This window comes from Ctenopharyngodon idella, chromosome 13 (assembly GCF_019924925.1).
Source record: "Ctenopharyngodon idella isolate HZGC_01 chromosome 13, HZGC01, whole genome shotgun sequence".
In the NCBI taxonomy this organism is placed as follows: domain Eukaryota; kingdom Metazoa; phylum Chordata; class Actinopteri; order Cypriniformes; family Xenocyprididae; genus Ctenopharyngodon; species Ctenopharyngodon idella.
Window position 1 is genome coordinate 26,969,837 of NC_067232.1, and position 19,311 is coordinate 26,989,147.

A 19,311-nucleotide genomic window follows, 5' to 3' on the forward strand; every position below is an offset into this window, starting at 1 on the left:
AAAGTTGGTTGGGGTGAAAGCACTCAGGTACTGCAAAAATCACTATTTTGTCTTTGTTTGCAGCATACAGTAATGAATCTGCATGTCATTTTTGAATCTGAACACAAACACTCTCAGAAGAAAATGAAAAAATGCTACCTTTAGGGTTACAACTGCTTGTCACTAGGGAAGAACCCTTAAAAAGATGCCTTAAAAACCCCTAAAAGGTGCAGTTTAGTAACTCAGACTAGTAATATGTACCCTTGAGGTACTACTATATGACCTTTTGTAGGTAAATAAGGTACAAATATGGCGTTTTAACCCTCTAGTGCTCCTCACATGGCGGTCAAAAATTAACAAATCTTTTTATTTCAATGAAATGAATGCTGAATTTTAATTCGATAATGTTTTTTTATGTTATATTTTGTATTTTAAGATGATTTTATGGTACTAAATTATTTATATAAAGTAGTTATTATCTATTTATTCACTTTTTGAGCATAGACCTAAAAATGAAATTTCCAACTTAAACTGTCATAAACCTCGAATGCTGTGGAGCACAGACTTGCGTTTGGTCTCTTTTTAAAGCGATAAATCTAAACAAGTTGTGTTCCAAATTTGAGCTTGATATCTCAAAAAATGAGCTTTCAGTAAGATTTTGTTTGGGCGCAGTACCAAACGTTTCCACTAGATTAAATTCATCTTCCATTCATTTCCAATGTGCTCGTTTTTGAGCGTGACTGTTTTTTCAGGTCCATTTAACCTTTTCAAATCATGTCCATTTTTTTCATATAGCAAGTGCCAAAACCTTTACCAAGCTTCGTAGCATTCTGATGAAGTTAACCATTATAAAAAACAAAACATAAAGTTTTTCGGTCAAAAATGACCGAAGAGCACCAGAGGGTTCTGCCCAGCTATTGTACCCTAAAGGTACAATTTTTGCAAATAAACAAATGAGTTTCCATTGATGATTCATCCTATATTGTTTAATTTTGATGGCCGATACCAATAACTAGAGAGCAGGGTGTCAGAAATGTTTGAAATGGCACAAAGTCAGTAGCACTGAGTTTTGTAAATAAGCATAAACTGTAAAATAACATGCACCTGTACTGAATCCACCCTTTTATTCTGTGTTTCAGCCCGTTTCATTCCCCTCACGGCCCCCGACCCATATAGATTCATGACACAGTCCAGTTTCTCAAGTTGTTTATTTTGGTTTCCGAAGGCCTGTAAGCAGCGATTGATTGATGGAGGTGGAGGTGAAGCGTGCTCTCAGAAGGCTGTTGCTGTTAAGCTGCTTAGTCTGATAGGCTGGACGCCGTGAAGCCCCTGTAAGCTGAGGCAATAAAAGTCGATTGTGTGGGTTATTGTGAAAGTCCCAGACGTTAGTGAATGAGGTGCAGGACTCCAGCACACCTGTCACTATTAATACTGTCTCAATGGTAGTCGAGCCAGACACATTCACCTTCAGTAATGCATCACTCCAGAGACGTAACAGAGAAATAGCCTTCCCTCTTTGGCAGTCATTTCACATTCCTGTGTGATATCTGTTCAAATGAAGATCCAGACATCCTGCTGATTCTGCCTAAAATAAGACCTTTTAGGTTGTTTATAAAATGCAAAACCTCTAACATGAAAGAAATATAAAGTTGACTCATTGTGAAACAGCAGAATTTTATTGCGTTTGCATTTTGATTAAAGATTATGGCAAACAGTTTTTAGTGTGGAATAACATGCACCAATGAATTGTTCACATAAGACCAGGAATATGCATTAAGAAGAGCCATTTGTTCCAGTTCCTAAAGAAATCTTTCTTGTTTCTCAACAGGTTTCTGTGGATTCACCGGTTTCTGTCATGTTGTGATCGGAGGACGGCAGCGGATCGAGCCTTTGAGGTTCTCCGCACTAACTGCATCATGTATTCAATCATGAGTTATTTTTTCCCCAACAACAACAGATGCAGTGTGCCAAGTAAGCAGTACAGTTACATAACTGGGTTTTGCAAAACAGGCCTCTCTTACTCCCTTACAAAAAACAAACAAAAAAAATTCAAGTGTGCTGTTAGTATAGTTCTTTTAAACTAAAAATAAGAAAGTATACTTTCAGTCTACTTTTAATGTACTTCTCAGAAATATATGTAAAATTAAGTTGACTTATGCTGAAAGAAAACACAAAAGTCTAAGTATATTTGGCCTATACTTGTACTCAATCTTTTGATCGAGATATACTTAAAAGTATAATTTATAGTCTCTCCATCAGTGTTGACTCCGGTTTGAACAATGTAAGGCTGAACACCGTTACTGACAATCCTCATTTTGTCTGCGTGAGATTCTCCAGCTTTGTTGTTGTTGAGCAACCGAAGCGTGAGCTGTTAAAGCTCCGCCCTCTTCTGGAAAGGGGGCCGGGAGCAGCAGCTCATTTGCATTTAAAGGGACACACACAAAAATGGCGTGTTTTTGCTCACACCCAAATAGGGGCAAATTTGACAAGCTATAATAAATGATCTGTGGGGTATTTTGAGCTGAAACTTCACAGACACATTCTGGGGACACCAGAGACTTATATTTCATCTTGTAAAAGGGACATTATAGGTCCCCTATAAGATAGCATACAACCCGAATTCCGGAAAAGTTTTTTAAATTTGAATAAAATGAAATCTAAATGACTTTTAAATCACATGGGCAAATATTTTATTCACAATAGAACATAGATAACATAACAAATGTTTAAACTGAGAAATTTTACAATTTTATGCACAAAATGAGCTCATTTCAAATTTGATGCCTGCTACAGGTCTCAAAATAGTTGGGACGGGGGGATGTTTACCGTGGTGTAGCATCTCCTCTTCTTTTCAAAACAGTTTGAAGACCTCTGGGCATCAAGGTTATGAGTTTCTGGAGTTTTGGTGTTGGAATTTGGTCCCATTCTTGCCTGATATAGGTTTCCAGCTGCTTTGTGGTTGTCTTTGACGTATTTTTCATTTAATGTTGCTCTAAAACCTTTATATACCTTTCAGCATTCATAGTGCCTTCCAAAACATGCAAGCTGCCCATACCGTATGCACTTATGCACCCCCATACCATCAGAGACACTGGCTTTTGAACTGAACGCTGATAACACGCTGGAAGGTCTCCCTCCTCTTTAGCACGGAGGACAAAGCGTCCGTGATTTCCAACAAGAATGTCAAATTTGGACTCGTCTGACCATAGAACACTTTTCCACTTTGAAACAGTCCATTTTAAATGAGCCATGGCCCACAGGACACGACGGCGCTTCTGGACCATGTTCACATATGGCTTTCTTTTTGCATGATAGAGCTTTAGTTGGCATCTGCAGATGGCACGGCGGATTGTGTTTACCGACAGTGGTTTCTGGAAGTATTCCTGGGCCCGTTTAGTAATGTCATTGACACAATCATGCCGATGAGTGATGCAGTGTCGTCTGAGGGCCCGAAGACCACGGGCATCCAATAAAGGTCTTCGGCCTTGTCCCTTACGCACAGAGATTTCTCCAGTTTCTCTGAATCTCTTGATGATGTTATGCACTGTAGATGATGAGATTTGCAAAGCCTTTGCAATTTGACGTTGAGGAACATTGTTTTCCACAATCTTTGTACGCACTCTTTCACAGCTCTGCCCATCTTTACTTCTGAGAGACTCTGCCTCTCTAAGACATCCCTTCTATAGCTAATCATGTTACAGACCTGATATCAATTAACTTAATTAGTTGCTAGATGTTCTTCCAGCTGAATCATTTCAAAATTTCTTGCTTTTTCAGCCATGTGTTGCCCCTGTGCCAACTTTTTTGAGACCTGTAGCATTTTGTGCATAAAATTGTAAAATTTCTCAGTTTAAACATTTGTTATGTTATCTATGTTCTATTGTGAATAAAATATTGGCTCATGTGATTTGAAAGTCTTTTAGTTTTCATTTTATTCAAATTTAAAAAACGTCCCAACTTTTCCGGAATTCTGGTTGTACAGAAAACACCTGGAAAAAGACTTCAAAGGTTTAAAGTCATATCATGGCTGTAGAGAAAAGTATGAAATATTAAGACATCAAGAGTTGGGGACTGAGATGAGTTTGAAAGAGTTTGCATGAGAAATGCAGCATGTAGGTTGTCATCGATTCTCTGTTGGCAGCGCTGAACCCTTCCTCGACTCCCACTGCCGTTCACAAACTGGTGAGCTGGCAGGTTTAACAATGTGCCTAGTGTAGACGGACGAACAGACGGACAGTGACCCACCAGACTGAAACATGTTTGACCTGCAGCCCCCCGTCACACCATGGCAAAGACCTCATTCAGACCCTAATATAATGACTCGTTTCACACATAAACACACATGATCAGCAGAAAACTAAAGCCATTAACCTCACAATAAACATGTGCTTTATACATGAGACTCTCACTGAGGGAAATATCATTACATTGAGAATAGAGTTCTTTGTGTCACAGTCAAGTCACCTTTATTTCTATAGCACTTTATACAATATAGATACAATGTAAAAAAAATAAAAAATAAAACAGTTGGTTTAACTTAAAGTAAGTTACCTGGTTGCCCTAAAATTTGGAGTTCATTGAAACTAAAATTTGAGTTAATACAATGAAGGCGATTGGTTTAATCAAAAGAAACTCAAAATATTATGTTATCTAACCACATTAATTATTGAAGTTGATTTGAGGTCAGTTCAGTGTTGATTCAGTTCCGTTCAATAACGTGTAAAAATCATCAAATATAAAATGAGTTCAATTCATCTACAAAGCAGGTTTGTGGGCAGGTTATGCGGTCATCATTTCACTATTAATTTAGAAAGTTAAGGTTGGTTTTGAGAGATTCCCAGGCTGAGCACCAACATTATATTGAGTGGTATCGTAAAAATGACTGAAGAAATTCATAGACACTTTTTCTGACCCCATTGGCAGGTATTTGTTCTTGTTCTAAGTTTGAAGTCACTTCGTTTTTGTTAATTTTTCAGAAAACAAGACTTCATATCTTTAGTCATTTTGCTTCACAAGTAAATGCATCTTGATTTAAGAAAGTTTAGATATTTGTACTGGAATACAAGTCAAAAATACAGAGGAAGAAAGTCTTTTTTTTGACAGAATGACAGGAAGCTCTTCCCATCCGGACCCTTCCGCCCTGATTCTCTAATGTGTTTGACCCACTGTCACGTCCGACCACTTTAACTCTCATGCCAGAGGGTGTTATGAAACACATGAGTCATTTTTTGGTCTGCTGTGCGAAACTACTAATCACATCAGTGTGATTGAGATGGTTATGCAACTATGCTCTGAATTCTTCTAAATCTGGTGTGTATATTTGTATAGTTGATAATCTCACTGTTTGTTTTGGTCTGCCCTCAAGGCAGAAAGTGCACAAGATGTCAGCAAACAGTACAAAGTTTTAGCGTATAACTTTTCAATCAAATTGAGAGCACAGAGATTCCATGCACCTGGCAGTTTGTATTTCTATCCGACTGGATTTTCTGGCATTGTTAAAAACATAGTTTTTTAAAACATGTCCTACAGATTTAGTCAGATTTTCATAGAATTTGGTACAGAGGATTTTGAAGCTGTTCAGATTAAATAATATTAGAAATTGCAATTCTGACTTTATATCACGCAATTCTGACTTTATATCTCGCAATTCTGACTTTATATCTTGCAATTCTGACTTTATATCTCACAATTCTGACTTTATATCACGCAATTCTGACTTTATATCACGCAATTCTGACTTTATAACTCGCAATTCTGACTTTATATCTCGCAATTCTGACTTTATATCTCGCAATTCTGACTTTATATCACGCAATTCTGACTTTATGTCACGCAATTCTGACTTTATATCTCACAATTCTGACTTTATAACTCGCAATTCTGACTTTATATCTCACAATTCTGACTTTATAACTCGCAATTCTGACTTTATATCTCACAATTCTGACTTTATAACTCGCAATTCTGACTTTATATCTCGCAATTCTGACTTTATATCTCGCAATTCTGACTTTATATCTCACAATTCTGACTTTATAACTCGCAATTCTGACGTTATAATTCGCAATTCTGACTATATCTCGCAATTCTGACGTTATAATTCGCAATTCTGACTTTATATCACGCAATTCTGACTTTATAACTCGCAATTCTGACTTTGTCTCGCAATTCTGACTTTATATCACGCAATTCTGACTTTATATCTCGCAATTCTGACTTTATATCACGCAATTCTGACTTTATATCACGCAATTCTGACTTTATATCTCGCAATTCTGACTTTATATCACGCAATTCTGACTTTGTCACGCAATTCTGACTTTATGTCACGCAATTCTGACTTTATATCACGCAATTCTGACTTTATATCACGCAATTCTGACTTTATATCTCGCAATTCTGACTTTATATCTCGCAATTCTGACTTTATATCACGCAATTCTGACTTTATATCTCGCAATTCTGACTTTATATCTCGCAATTCTGACTTTATATCTCGCAATTCTGACTTTATATCACGCAATTCTGACTTTATATCACGCAATTCTGACTTTATATCTTGCAATTCTGACTTTATATCACGCAATTCTGACTTTATATCTCACAATTCTGACTTTATAACTCGCAATTCTGACTTTATGTCTCACAAATCTGACTTTATATCACGCAATTCTGACGTTATAATTCGCAATTCTGACTTTATATCACGCAATTCTGACTTTATAACTCGCAATTCTGACTTTATATCTTGCAGTTCTGACTTTATATCACGCAATTCTGACTATATCACGCAATTGACGTTATAATTCGCAATTCTGACTTTTTATCTCGCAATTCTGACTTTATATCACGCAATTCTGATTTTATATTTCGCAATTCTGACTTTTAATATATATATATTCGTTCAAAGTTGTCTTGCAAAAACTTTGTAATATTTTCTAGCCTATGGCTGGACTTTTATTGTGAGTTATTTATACACGAATCCATAGCAGAATATTGACTGTAGAGTAAAGAGACTATAAAGTAAACTGTACATATGAATCCCAGAGCAGAAGCCGTAGGGGTTTATACAATACAATATTTCAGTCGCTTTGCTCTTTGGCCTCTTCCTTATTGCACAGGCAATTGTTCAATCCTACAGGGGTGCAGCAAATCTGCTGAACTGACATTACTGCCCTTGATCATATACATATGTATGTCACACACCCAGTGTTTACTGTAGATGTGTTACTGTTCCAGTGCTTAATAACAGCTAGTGATTTTCAGACAAAGGAAATCCCTGTTATCAGTCACGTCCTCACCGAAGCGTCGTCAGATTGACGGGCGGATCGATGACTCCTGAAATCAATAGGCTTATTAAAGCTGCAGTTGAGTGAGGAACAAAGCTGATTATCCCGACTCCCAAAACTACCGTCTCAGATCCGCCTGACAGGCAGGAGAGGTCACAGGGTCACAGTGAGCCGTGAATTACGCTTCAGCCTGAACATTTTGACATGAGCCCAATGATTGCCACAGAGACAGAGAGAGAGTCATGTGACCCAGCAGAAAAATTCAATTAGAGCGCCTCAAGTTCTTGGAAACCGACTCGAAGTCAAAGAAGGATGTGAGTCACAGTGTGAAGTGCAAAAACCTTGGAAAAAGCTTTTAATCACAGATTTGAAGCTCCTGCAAGTCTAGCCAAGAAAACACATATTTTGTTCCAATTAAACGGCTGTTTTTCCTGCCAGAAATACATCTGTCAGCGTCCATGCTCTGGTGTTGATATTAGATCCCTGATGAGGCCTGCGTCCGCTCACCCAAATTCTCTTTTCTTTTCTCTCAGGACATTTTCTGCAACCTCTGCCAAACCCTTTTGACCTAAAATATTTACTTCAAGTACTCCTTGAGATTTTAAGTTAATATTTCAATAATTTAATCATCTTTTTTAGTGAGTGTGTTGATTGATTTCTTTTTGTTTGTTTTATTTTTTTAAATGTGTTTTCTAATTGAAGTATTTAATTTTTTTTTACATGTTTATGATTTAATTAATTAATTGGCTTTTCATCAACTTACGAACCCCTGTTTGGGAAACCCTAGTTATTATTTGTATTATTATTAATATTTTTTTAACAAAATAAAAATTTATATTGATCCATCGATCGGTAACATTTTACAGTAAGGTCTCATTTGTTAACATTAAATGCAACATGAACTAACAATGAGCAATATTTTATTCTATATTATATTCGTCTTTGTTAACATTAGTAAAAATGAAAATTGTTCATTGTTTGTTTGTCACAGTGCATTAACAAATACTGTATTAACAAGTACAACTATGGATTTTAAAAATGTGTAAGTAAATGCTGAAATTACCATTGACTAAGATTTAGTTTGATTGTTTTATTTATTGTTATTTTGTATAATTTTACATTTTTATGATTTCATTAATAGCTTTTTCGTGTTGATTGATTTTTTTTTTTTTTTTTTTTTGGTTTTATTTTTCGAAATGTGTTTTTAATTGATGATTTTAATTTTTAATTATTTTTTATAATTTATTTATTTATTATCTTTTTATCAATTTACAAACCCCAGTTTGGGAAACACTAGTTATTATTTTTGATATTAATATTAATTTAAAATGATGAAATATATCAACTAAAGACAAATTTACACTCTAAAAAATGCTGGGTTAAAAACAACCCAAGTTGGGTTGAAAATGGACAAACCCAGCAAATGGGTTTTTTTTTTTTTTTTTTTAGCCCAGCGAATGGGTTGTTTTAACCCTGTGATTGGGTTGTTTTAGCCCTGCAAATGGGTTGTTTTAACCCAGCAAATGTGGTGTTTTAACCCAGCAAATGGGTTTTTTTTTAACCCAGCGGTTGGGTTAAATGTTTGCTCAACCTGCTGGGTAGTTTTATTTAACTCATCTATTGTTAAAAATTACTGTGTTGCTCACTTAAAATGAACTCAAAATATGTTGGAAATGAACATTTATTCATATGTTTTAAAAATGAACATTTGTTAATAAGTTTAATGAATAATAATTAAACAATAAACATTTATTAAATTTCTTATTAATAAATGTTCACATTTTGATTATTATTGTTTCCTCTAGTAATTATGAAGTCTGATTTTTAATTTCCAACATATTTTGGGTTCATTTTAAGCCAGACATATAGTCATTTTTAAACAATAGTTGAGTTAAATAAAACTGCTCAGCAGGTTGAGCAAACATTTAACCCAACCACTGTGTTAAAACAACCCAATCGCTGGGTTTGTCCATTTTCAACCCAACTTGCTGTTTTTAACCCAGCATTTTTAGACTGTATATTGATGGCTCTATCTATCGTTCTCTCTTTCTGTAAGGCCTATAAACCCTCAAACTTCAAGTCTTTTAAAATGTTTTTTCTTTGTCTGGTTGTTCTGCAGCCTGGTTCTTGTCTGGTTCTCATCTGGTTCTCATCTGGTTCTTGTCTGGTTCTCGTCTGGTTCTCATCTGGTTCTATGGTCCGGTGTTTGTGTGTTCAGAATCTTTTGAGCCGCTGATCAAATGTGTGGCATTATCAGCGTGTTTAAGCAGGGACTCGTTTGGGAGGTTATTCGGTGCGTCTCGCTCAACCCGGTCGGCGTTATATCAGATCTCATTTCTTTCCTGAGCACTTTTCCAATTGTACTTGAGTGTTTATTGGTACACCAGGAAATTGTATCTATTTTGTCATCATTTCGTACCCTCCAGGCATGCAGGTATTTGGTTTGTGGTTTTTGGTCCCCTTGGACAGATTTTATTACCTTGGAGTTGGCCTAAAATTGGGAAGGCAGTGTTATTAAACATCCCGAAGGCTTGGTGGATAACATTTCTCCTGCTGCTACACAAGACATGCCTGTTTGTCACAGACCTCCTGCTTCAGAGGCCCCAGACAGCATGAGACGCTCTATATTGCTAAAGCTCTGCCATGTAAGGCCAAAATATAGAACTAAATGTATTGCTTTAGGATTACTCAATATGTCTTTTACTAGAGAAATACATTTTAACTGTTCAAATAATCAGCAGATAAGTACGGAAAAGTAAGTGAATGCTTTAAGTAAGTTTCAGCTCAAAATCATCATTTTGAGATCATTCTTGTCAAATTTGCCCCATTTGGGTGTGAGCAAAAACACGTCGTTTTTGTGTGTGTCCCTTTAAATGCAAATGAGCTGCTGCTCCCGGCCCCCTTTCCAGAAGAGGGCGGAGCTTTAACAGCTCGCGCTTCGGTCACTCAACAACAACAAAGCTGGAGAATCTCACGCAGCCAAAATGAGGATTGTCAGTAACGGTGTTCAGCCTTACATTGTTCAAACCGGAGTCGACACTGATGGAGAGACTCAGGAAGAAGTTACAACTTTTAGACGTTTCTGAATGGTTAGTGGATAAATTTATGTGGTTGCTGTGGAGTTGATTCAACTCATCCACTAGCATGTGCCGTCATGTTAATCTTTTGTGCAAATCCAGCGTTGAATTGACCCTCATTTGTGAAGCAGTCCGGCGTAAAATGACGGCATGTCAACAACACTCTACTACAACAACTCTTCCTCTTCTCTAAAGCAGCCCAACATGGCCTCGCCCCCTTTGTTGAGTGTTCTCGGGGGCGGGGTTTATGTAAATTTTAGGCTTAGTGATGTCACCAACCCGGGAACACGTGTTACGTGTTTAGGGGTGAAATGAAAGATGGAGCATCATGCTTAATTTTTTTTTCATACACATCGTATATTACAGTGCTGAAGGCACATCTTTCTTTAAACTGACCGCTTTGTTTTTATAGTAGATGTAAGCTTCTCTGATCTCACGCCAAACAAGTTGATTCTCTTCCAGCTTGGCGTCTCTTTTAATGTATTTTGTATCCAAGGGTTGAAGTTCTACTCGTCACATGTAGACGATGGCGTGAAACACTGCGGTACTGTCCGGGAGAAAGCGGGTGTTGAGCGACGGAAAGCTGAGATTGGATGAGAGAGCGGGTCACCCTGAGTTTAAAAACAGCCAAGAGACACGTGGGACGCCCGTCAGGTTATTAAAGGCCGTTTATACCAACCAGACCCATGAAAGAGCTATTCATTAACCCTGATGTTTACATGGTGACTAAGGCTGAAGGAATCTGTCGATTCAACTCAACCTGCTTGAGTTGAGCTCAATGAAACTCAGTGCTGGTTTGGCACCGTAAACCGTAATGCTTTACAACAGTGATTGTAGGCTATGTGATGACCTAAAGTAATGATTGCACTATTGATGCTCTCGGCGTCCTTCAAACTGGTTATTCTGATGTGATGCAATCATGTTTAATGAATAATTCACCACGAAATTAAATTGTTGTAATTATTTACTTGTCCTCATGTCAATGTGTTGTCATTGCATAGAAAAAAAGCCGCTTCAGAAGTTCTCCTTTTGTCTTTCATGGAAAAAAATAGATTTTTAGGTTTGGGTTGTTAGTGAGTAAATCATTTTTGGGAATTATGTGAAGAGGTATTTTCTGGACAATTGGAGTGCAAGTTTTTGAAATGATACTGTTATTGTATCTGTGTAAACTATGTGCACCCGCCTATAGACGCATATTACTAACGCACCCTTTAAATAACAAAAAAAAAATTGACTTTAGAGCAGGATTTTGTTGGACAATGGCGCAGTCGTTTTCAGTTGCCTCAAAATAGCAACACGCCAACAATGCACCTGAACACACCTCGTTTTCAGACCAGCACGTCCATAGGCGAACAGATGGGCATTTGCTATTTAAACAATGTGCGCACTGGATGTGAAAATGATAACTGCATCGGGCTGAAACTAGCAAAATACACTTGCGTCGAGCCTGGCGTCACATTGCACTGGGTGTATGATAGGGCCCTAAATGTTCAGGTGTGCACAAACTCCATTTGAAGGCCTTTATGATTGTAATTGATGGTTTAAATTTTCTATAATAACCCTGGGGCCGTATTCACAAAACAAGAGTTCTCCTAAATAGCACTAAAAGTTCTTAGCTAAGAGTTTTCTCTTAAAACCTATTCACAAAGCTGCTGAGACAAACAAAGGAATAGACAGAAGTCTTAAGGGCGGGGTTGACCTCATTGCTATGGATGATATCAACACACTTACTAACTATGCACACAGTGATTGGCTGATGGGGGAGGAGTCTCTTCAGCGATTTAATCATAGAAATATTGTAGAACGAGATATCATGTTTCCATAATCAAATAAAGGTTTTAAAATAAAAATGTTGCCATATTGAAATGAAGATTTTAAAATGTAGGCTAAGTGTCACTAATTAAACTAGTATATGTTCAGCTAATTGTCAGCCTCTTACATGTTTGCATCTCGAGAGATTGCAGAATTCAAGTGACAAATGATGTTTTATAAAGAAAGGTTTTGGAGGAGCACGTTCAAACGGTCTATCTAATCAGCTCGAGTGGAGATATATATACACAGACGAGAGCCGACTCACCTTACCTCGACGGTTTTCTGCATCCCTCCGCCAACCTGTTCCTCACTCTCAGCTGGGATACGGGGCGAACTCTGGGTAAATTCCAAATAAACTCCAAGCTCAGAGCCCTCGATTCCCTTGGACAGCACGCCAAATACACAGCATTTTATTGTATTCAAATCTATGAATCAAAATATGTATTGCATTTATGAATAAAAGGTTCAGCACCCAAGGCTCTATCACTATTGCCTCAATGGTGTACAGTGTCTTTGGGTGGATTAGGATTGTTTGTGATTTGGTTTTAGTGACTCAGGAGTCCTCTTGACTCCTCCTAATGTTTCACAGATTTAGGAGCTAGTTTTAGCGCTAAAATGCTTTGTGAAATACTCTTAGAGCAAAAATGTAGGAGTCCTAAAATTAGGACTGAGACGCCCATTATTGTTAAGAGTTTCTCCTAAATCTGCAAGATAGGAGCTACTTTTAGCCTTAAGATGTTTTGTGAATACAGCCCCTGAATTGCACCAAAAAAAAAATCCTGACTGTCATTTTAAGAAGGGTGAACAAAATATTATATTGTCTGACGTACCTATTTTTTTCTGGTGAAAATCACTTTCAAGCTCATAACTAGGAACTTGAAGGCAGCCGTAACCAGAATTCACTGAGGCTTGCAGATCGTTAGGAATAAAGTAACCTTTCTTCTCAGACTGGTGTGTGAGTTTAAGTAACAAATATAATGCCCACAGGAAATAATATTATTATGCCAATGACCTTTTGAGTTCCAAGAGCTTCTCTGTGTGTGACGAACAAGAATGACTCTATCCGACTAGAAGCACTCGGGGACGCTCTGCTTTCATCCAGAAGTGAAAACCGATGAGTCACTGACAGCCATCACGGCTCGTAATTTCAGTCGGCATCCTGCTGTAAAGGAAAGGAAGAAAAAAGAAACAGTGCGAAGAGCATTAATGAAATAATTATGAAGCTCATTATCACTTTCACAAAGATTTGGGTTTCACTCTCACCACCTCAGCTGATCTCCAAAACGGGTTTAAGGTGCCGCTGGAGCAGAACTCATTACTTTAAATTTAGATGCATTTGTGAAGCACATAAAAGATTTAAAGAATAATAAAATGCACTTTTTAGTTTATTTTGTGGGTCTTGAAAACATTTTGATCATATTACAATCCTACACTCTAAAAAAAAAAAAAAAAAAATGCTGGGTTAAAAACAACCCAAGTTGGGTTGAAAATGGACAAACGCAGCGGTTGGGTCGTTTTAACCCAGCGAATGGATTGTTTTAAACCAGTGATTGGGTTGTTTTAACCCAGCAGTTGGGTTGTTTTTTTCCCAGCGATTGGGTTGTTTTAACCCAGCGGTTGGGTTGTTTTGAACCAGCGGTTGGGTTGTTTTGACCCAGCAATTGGGTTGTTTTAACCCAGTGAATGGATTGTTTTAACCCAGTGGTTGGGTTGTTTTTTCCCAGCGATTGGGTTGTTTTAACCCAGTGAATGGGTTGTTTTGACCCAGCGATTGGGTTGTTTTAACCCAGCGGTTGGGTTGTTTTGAACCAGCGGTTGGGTTGTTTTGAACCAGCGGTTGGGTTGTTTTGACCCAGCGATTGGGTTGTTTTAACCCAGTGAATGGATTGTTTTAACCCAGTGGTTGGGTTGTTTTTTCCCAGCGATTGGGTTGTTTTAACCCAGAGATTGGGTTGTTTTGACCCAGCGAATGGATTGTTTTAACCCAGCAGTTGGGTTGTTTTTTCCCAGCACTTGGGTTGTTTTGACCCAGCGGTTGGGTTAAATTTTTGCCTAACCTGCTGCGTATTTTTATTTAACCCAAAACATTTTTTTTTAAAACTATTGCTTGCTTAAAATGAACCCAAAGTATGTTGGAAATTAACATTTATTAATGTTTTATAAATTAACATTTATTAATAAGTTTAATAATTAATGATTAAACAATAAACATTTATTAAATTGCTTATTAATAAATGTTCCACTTTTGATTATTATTGTTTCCTCTAGTAATTATGTGTCTGATTTTTAATTTCCAACATATTTTGGGTTCATTTTAAGCCAGACATATAGTTAAAACTGCCCAGCACGTTGGTCAAAACAACCCAATCACTGGGTTTGTCCATTTTTAACCCAACTTGGTTTGTTTTTAACTCAGCATTTTTTAGAGTTTAAATGATTACTAACTGAATAGTGTTTCCAATGTCACCATATCCATGCAGCAGGATTATATTCTTCTGGTTCCACATTATGATCATTCCATTTAATGGAATGAAATAAACGGTTTAAAATAAACACAGAAGATTCCAGGTGTATCCACAGGACAGAGTGGGAATGTTAGTATCATTTGTTTCCAGGAATCAATACCTCTGAAGTCATTCCTCAGTCTGCGGGAGGTTATTGAGGTAATTATAGGAGGGCGGTGAAAGGCAGATCCATCACCTTTGAGCTTTCCCAATAAGAGCCTTCTTTCATCCGTCAGACCGGAGAACATTCCCAAGCACAAAGACCTTTGCTGAGCCTGGAGACCGGCTGACACAATCAGACCCTCCTGTGAAATGTCACGCGTTACCATGGCAGAAACCAACGCATGAAGCACAGAAGCCAGTGTTCACTAATGATTCTAGTTATGGGTTCGTTCAAAAGAAGATGTGCTGAAATGGAACCAATGAACAACGTCCAACAGAGAAGATGCGTCAAAAGAATTCATTCATTCATTCTGTGATGAAAATGACATTTTTAAACATTCATAAAAAGGCTAGTGATGACTTTTGTTAAGATTAATTTTACAGCTAGCTTTTTGGGTTCATTTTAAGCCAGACATAGTAATTTTTTTTTAAAAAAAGTTGAGTTAAATAAAACTGCCCAGCACACTGGTCAAACATTTAACCCAACCTCTGGGTCAAAACAACCCAATCGCTGGTTTAAAACAACCCAACCGCTGGGTTCAAACAATCCATTCGCTGGGATAAAACAACCCAATCGCTGGGTTTGTCCATTTTCAACCCAACTTGGGTTGTTTTTAACCCAGCATTTTTTAGAGTGTAAATTTGTGTTTAGTTGATATATTTCATCATTTTAAATTAATATTAATAGTAAAAATAATAACTAGTGTTTCCCAAACTGGGGTTTGTAAATTGATGAAAAGCTAATAAATAAATAAATTATAAAGATAATTAAAAATTAAAATTAAAATTAAAAATTAAAACAATCCATTCGCTGGGTTAAAACAACCCAATCGCTGATTAAAACAATCCAACTGCTGGGATAAAACAACCCAATCGCTGGTTTAAAACAATCCGTTCGCTGGGTTAAAACAAACCAATAGCAACAACCCAATCGCTGGGTAAAAACAACCCAACCGCTGGGTTAAAACAACCCGATTGCAACAACCCAACCGCTAGGATAAAACAACCCAATCTCTGGTTTAAAACAATCCATTCGCTGGGTTAAAACAAACCAATCGCAACATCCCAATTGCTGGGTTAAAACAACCCAATCGCAACAACCCAATCGCTGGGTAAAAACAACCCAACCGCTGGGTTAAAACAACCCAGTTGCAACAACCCAATCGCTGGGTAAAAACAACCCAACCGCTGGGTTAAATCAACCCAATCGCAACAACCCAACTGCTGGGTTAAAACAACCCAATCACAACAACCCAATCGCTGGGTAAAAACAACCCAACCGCTGGGTTAAAACAACCCAATCGCAACAACCCAACCGCTGGGTTAAAACAACCCAGTCGCAACAACCCAATCGCTGGGTAAAAACAACCCATTCGCTGGGTTAAAACAACCCAATCGCTGGGTTAAAACAACCCATTCACTGGGTTAAAGCAACCCAATCACAACAACCCAATCGCTGGATAAAAACAACCCAACCGCTGGGTTAAATCAACCCAATCGCAACAACCCAACTGCTGGGATAAAACAACCCAACCACTGGTTTAAAACAACCCAGTCGCAACAACCCATTCGCTGGGTTTGTCCATTTTCAACCCAACTTGGGTTGTTTTTAACCCAGCATTTTTTTTAGAGTGAAGGACATGATCAAAACGTTTTCAAGACCCATCTATAACACAGCATAAGATAGCATCTATAACAATTAGATTCAAAATGACCCACAAACATTTTCTGTTTACACAAGATATTTACCTTTTATTTTTATTTCTTCAAACATATCATATTTCATCTAAAGCTCTTCACTGACTCTGTCGTCTCTTTGGTAATCAAATACACTAACTTTTGGAATACTTTACGGGCAAAGTCTCTGTGTTTATTTCATATCTAGAAATTAATTTCCCCCATATCTCAAATCACCATCCATTCTGTGATGGAAATGACACTTTTAAACATTTAGGAAATGGCCAATGACGACTCTGTTTTGCTAAGATTAATTTTAAAGCTATAATAGTGTATAATATTCACTTTCACTAACTTTGGAAAACTATTAGAGACAATTTTTTTTGCAAAAGAAATGATGCCCCGGATGTAATGCATATAAAAATGTTAATGCAAACACTAAAATAATATATTCATACTTTTGGACAATGATAAAACAGTCTTTTAAATCAAAGACACAACCTTATGTGGTTTAATTGCATGCCATATTTGCATTTAGTAGTATCTTTTTTATGAGGCATCAGAACAGACCTGCAACCCGCCAGTGGCCGTTTAATATGCATGAATCATTGGTTCTGTCAGCCGGGAGGGTATTTTTAGAAAAGTACTTATTAACACATTAAGCAAATTTCCCATGAACGCTCAGTGAGGACTGATGGAAGCCACTGACCCAGTGAGGAGAAGTTCTCACTAACACGGCAGTCCCAGTGAATGTGCTGCTTTATGACCACGTCTGTGTGTTTTTAGGATCCGTCTGTTACCTCAGAGCAGTTCAAGAAACTGAGGGTGGTCTGTAGAGGAACCCAGTGTGCCTAAAACACTCAGTTTTGAGGAATCTGCTAAATATTTGCACACATGGTTGTTCCTCACATTTGTCACTGTGGGCTCAAATGGGCCAAAGCTCTGTTACAAAACACCATTATACATACTCCTGTGAGAAAGAAGTGCACTTAATCGTATTGAATGTGCACTTCAAATCTACTTCAAAAAGTATATATTTAAAACGCTGTCCTTACAGATAATATTCATTAACTAAAAGGCCACTTAAGTTTTTCGTAACACACTTAAGTACACTTTTAGAAAGTGCACTTGGTAATAATGTCAAATTAAAAATTGTATTTTAAAGTACATAGTAAATCATTGTTTTAATAATCTTTTGTTGTTTTATTTTGATGTGTTGACTAACATACTAAATGTAAAGTACTTAATTATAATAGTGTTATTCAGTATTACATTACAAGTTAATATATTTTAAATGTACTAAATTGCAACTTCATCGTTACAAATATATATTTACTAATATATTTAAATGTAGGTTTCAATAGAAATGCCATTAAGGTACACTTTAACAACATTTCAAAGACAACATAAGTATGAAATTGTATATTAAGATGCACTTAAAGGTGCAGTAAGCAATTTCTGAGAAACGCTGTTGATATTTGAAATCACCAAAACAAACACGCCCTCTAAAAAGGATAGCCCCGCCCCCAAATTCACAAATACGCTATACAGCACAGGCACCTCCCCCCTCATGAGTGGACACGCCCCTTACTGCTGATTTGCTACTCGTGTGTTTTGGTTCTCTGTCCAATCCACTTTCAGCAGCATTTCTCAGAAATCGCTTACTGCACCTTTAATGCTGCCTTCACGTGCTATCGGGAATTTGATAATTCCCACTTCTGAAGTCGTGATAATGAGCTCATTGCATTTAAGTTTCAAAATGGGATGGCATTCATGTGCAATTTCCAACACGATCTCCTAGAACTGCGTATATAGCACAAGTTTTTGTTTGTATTTGGCGTGCTATTTATATGCTTTAATTACTTAATGGGTAGGATTAGTGGTGTGGGGTAGGAGCGTATTATATGTACGCCAACAAATTGCGTATCATATGCATGCGAAAAGTGTGTATTATATGCACGTTGAACACGTGCGTATCATATGCACGCTAACGGTAATGTCCGCGTATAAATAGCACGCAAAATAGAAACAGAAAATCGTGCTATTGATACGCAATTTCATGAGATCGGGCTCGCAATTTCTCATATTTTCGATCATTTTGAGAGCACGAGAAGGCAGCATAAGTCCTACTTAACTCGGTCAAAACACTCTTCAGTTCAACTAATTGCATTTAATGTAAATTTAAACTATAATACATTTTCTTTTAATTGCAACTAACATGCAGTAAAGTGTCAAAATATTACATTAAGTTTGCACTTAAGTATATGTAACGGAGGCCAGCTAGTAACCTCACTCCTCTGATCTCAAGAGATGCTCTAGCGACTGACGCTAGGGGTTGCAGCCTTTAGCCTCCTTGTTAGAGCGTCCGACTCCCATGCCAGAGACCCAGGTTCGAGGCCCGTGCAGAGCGAGGCGAGTAGGACCTGGGTGAGGGGTTACATTGGTGCCGTGACCCGGATGGGAGTGAGGTTTAGGGGTGCGAGTGTAACAGAGGCTAGCTAATAGTTGCTGTGCGAGTAAACCTCACTCCTCTGATCTCAAGAGATGCTCTAGCGACTGACGCTAGGGGTTGCAGCCTTTAGCCTCTTTGTTACAGCATCCGACTCCCACGCCGGAAACCCAGGTTCGAGGCCCGCACAGAGCGAGGCGAATAGGAGTTACATATATTCTTTTAAAGTACATTATTTCCATTAGCCTAGTTCTTTTTCAACAAGGCAGAACGCTAGAACAGAGTACAATCATACTGATTTGCAACCTTTAGACCAGAGCAATCATTACTGAGCCCATCTCTATCACCTCTTCTAAAGCCAT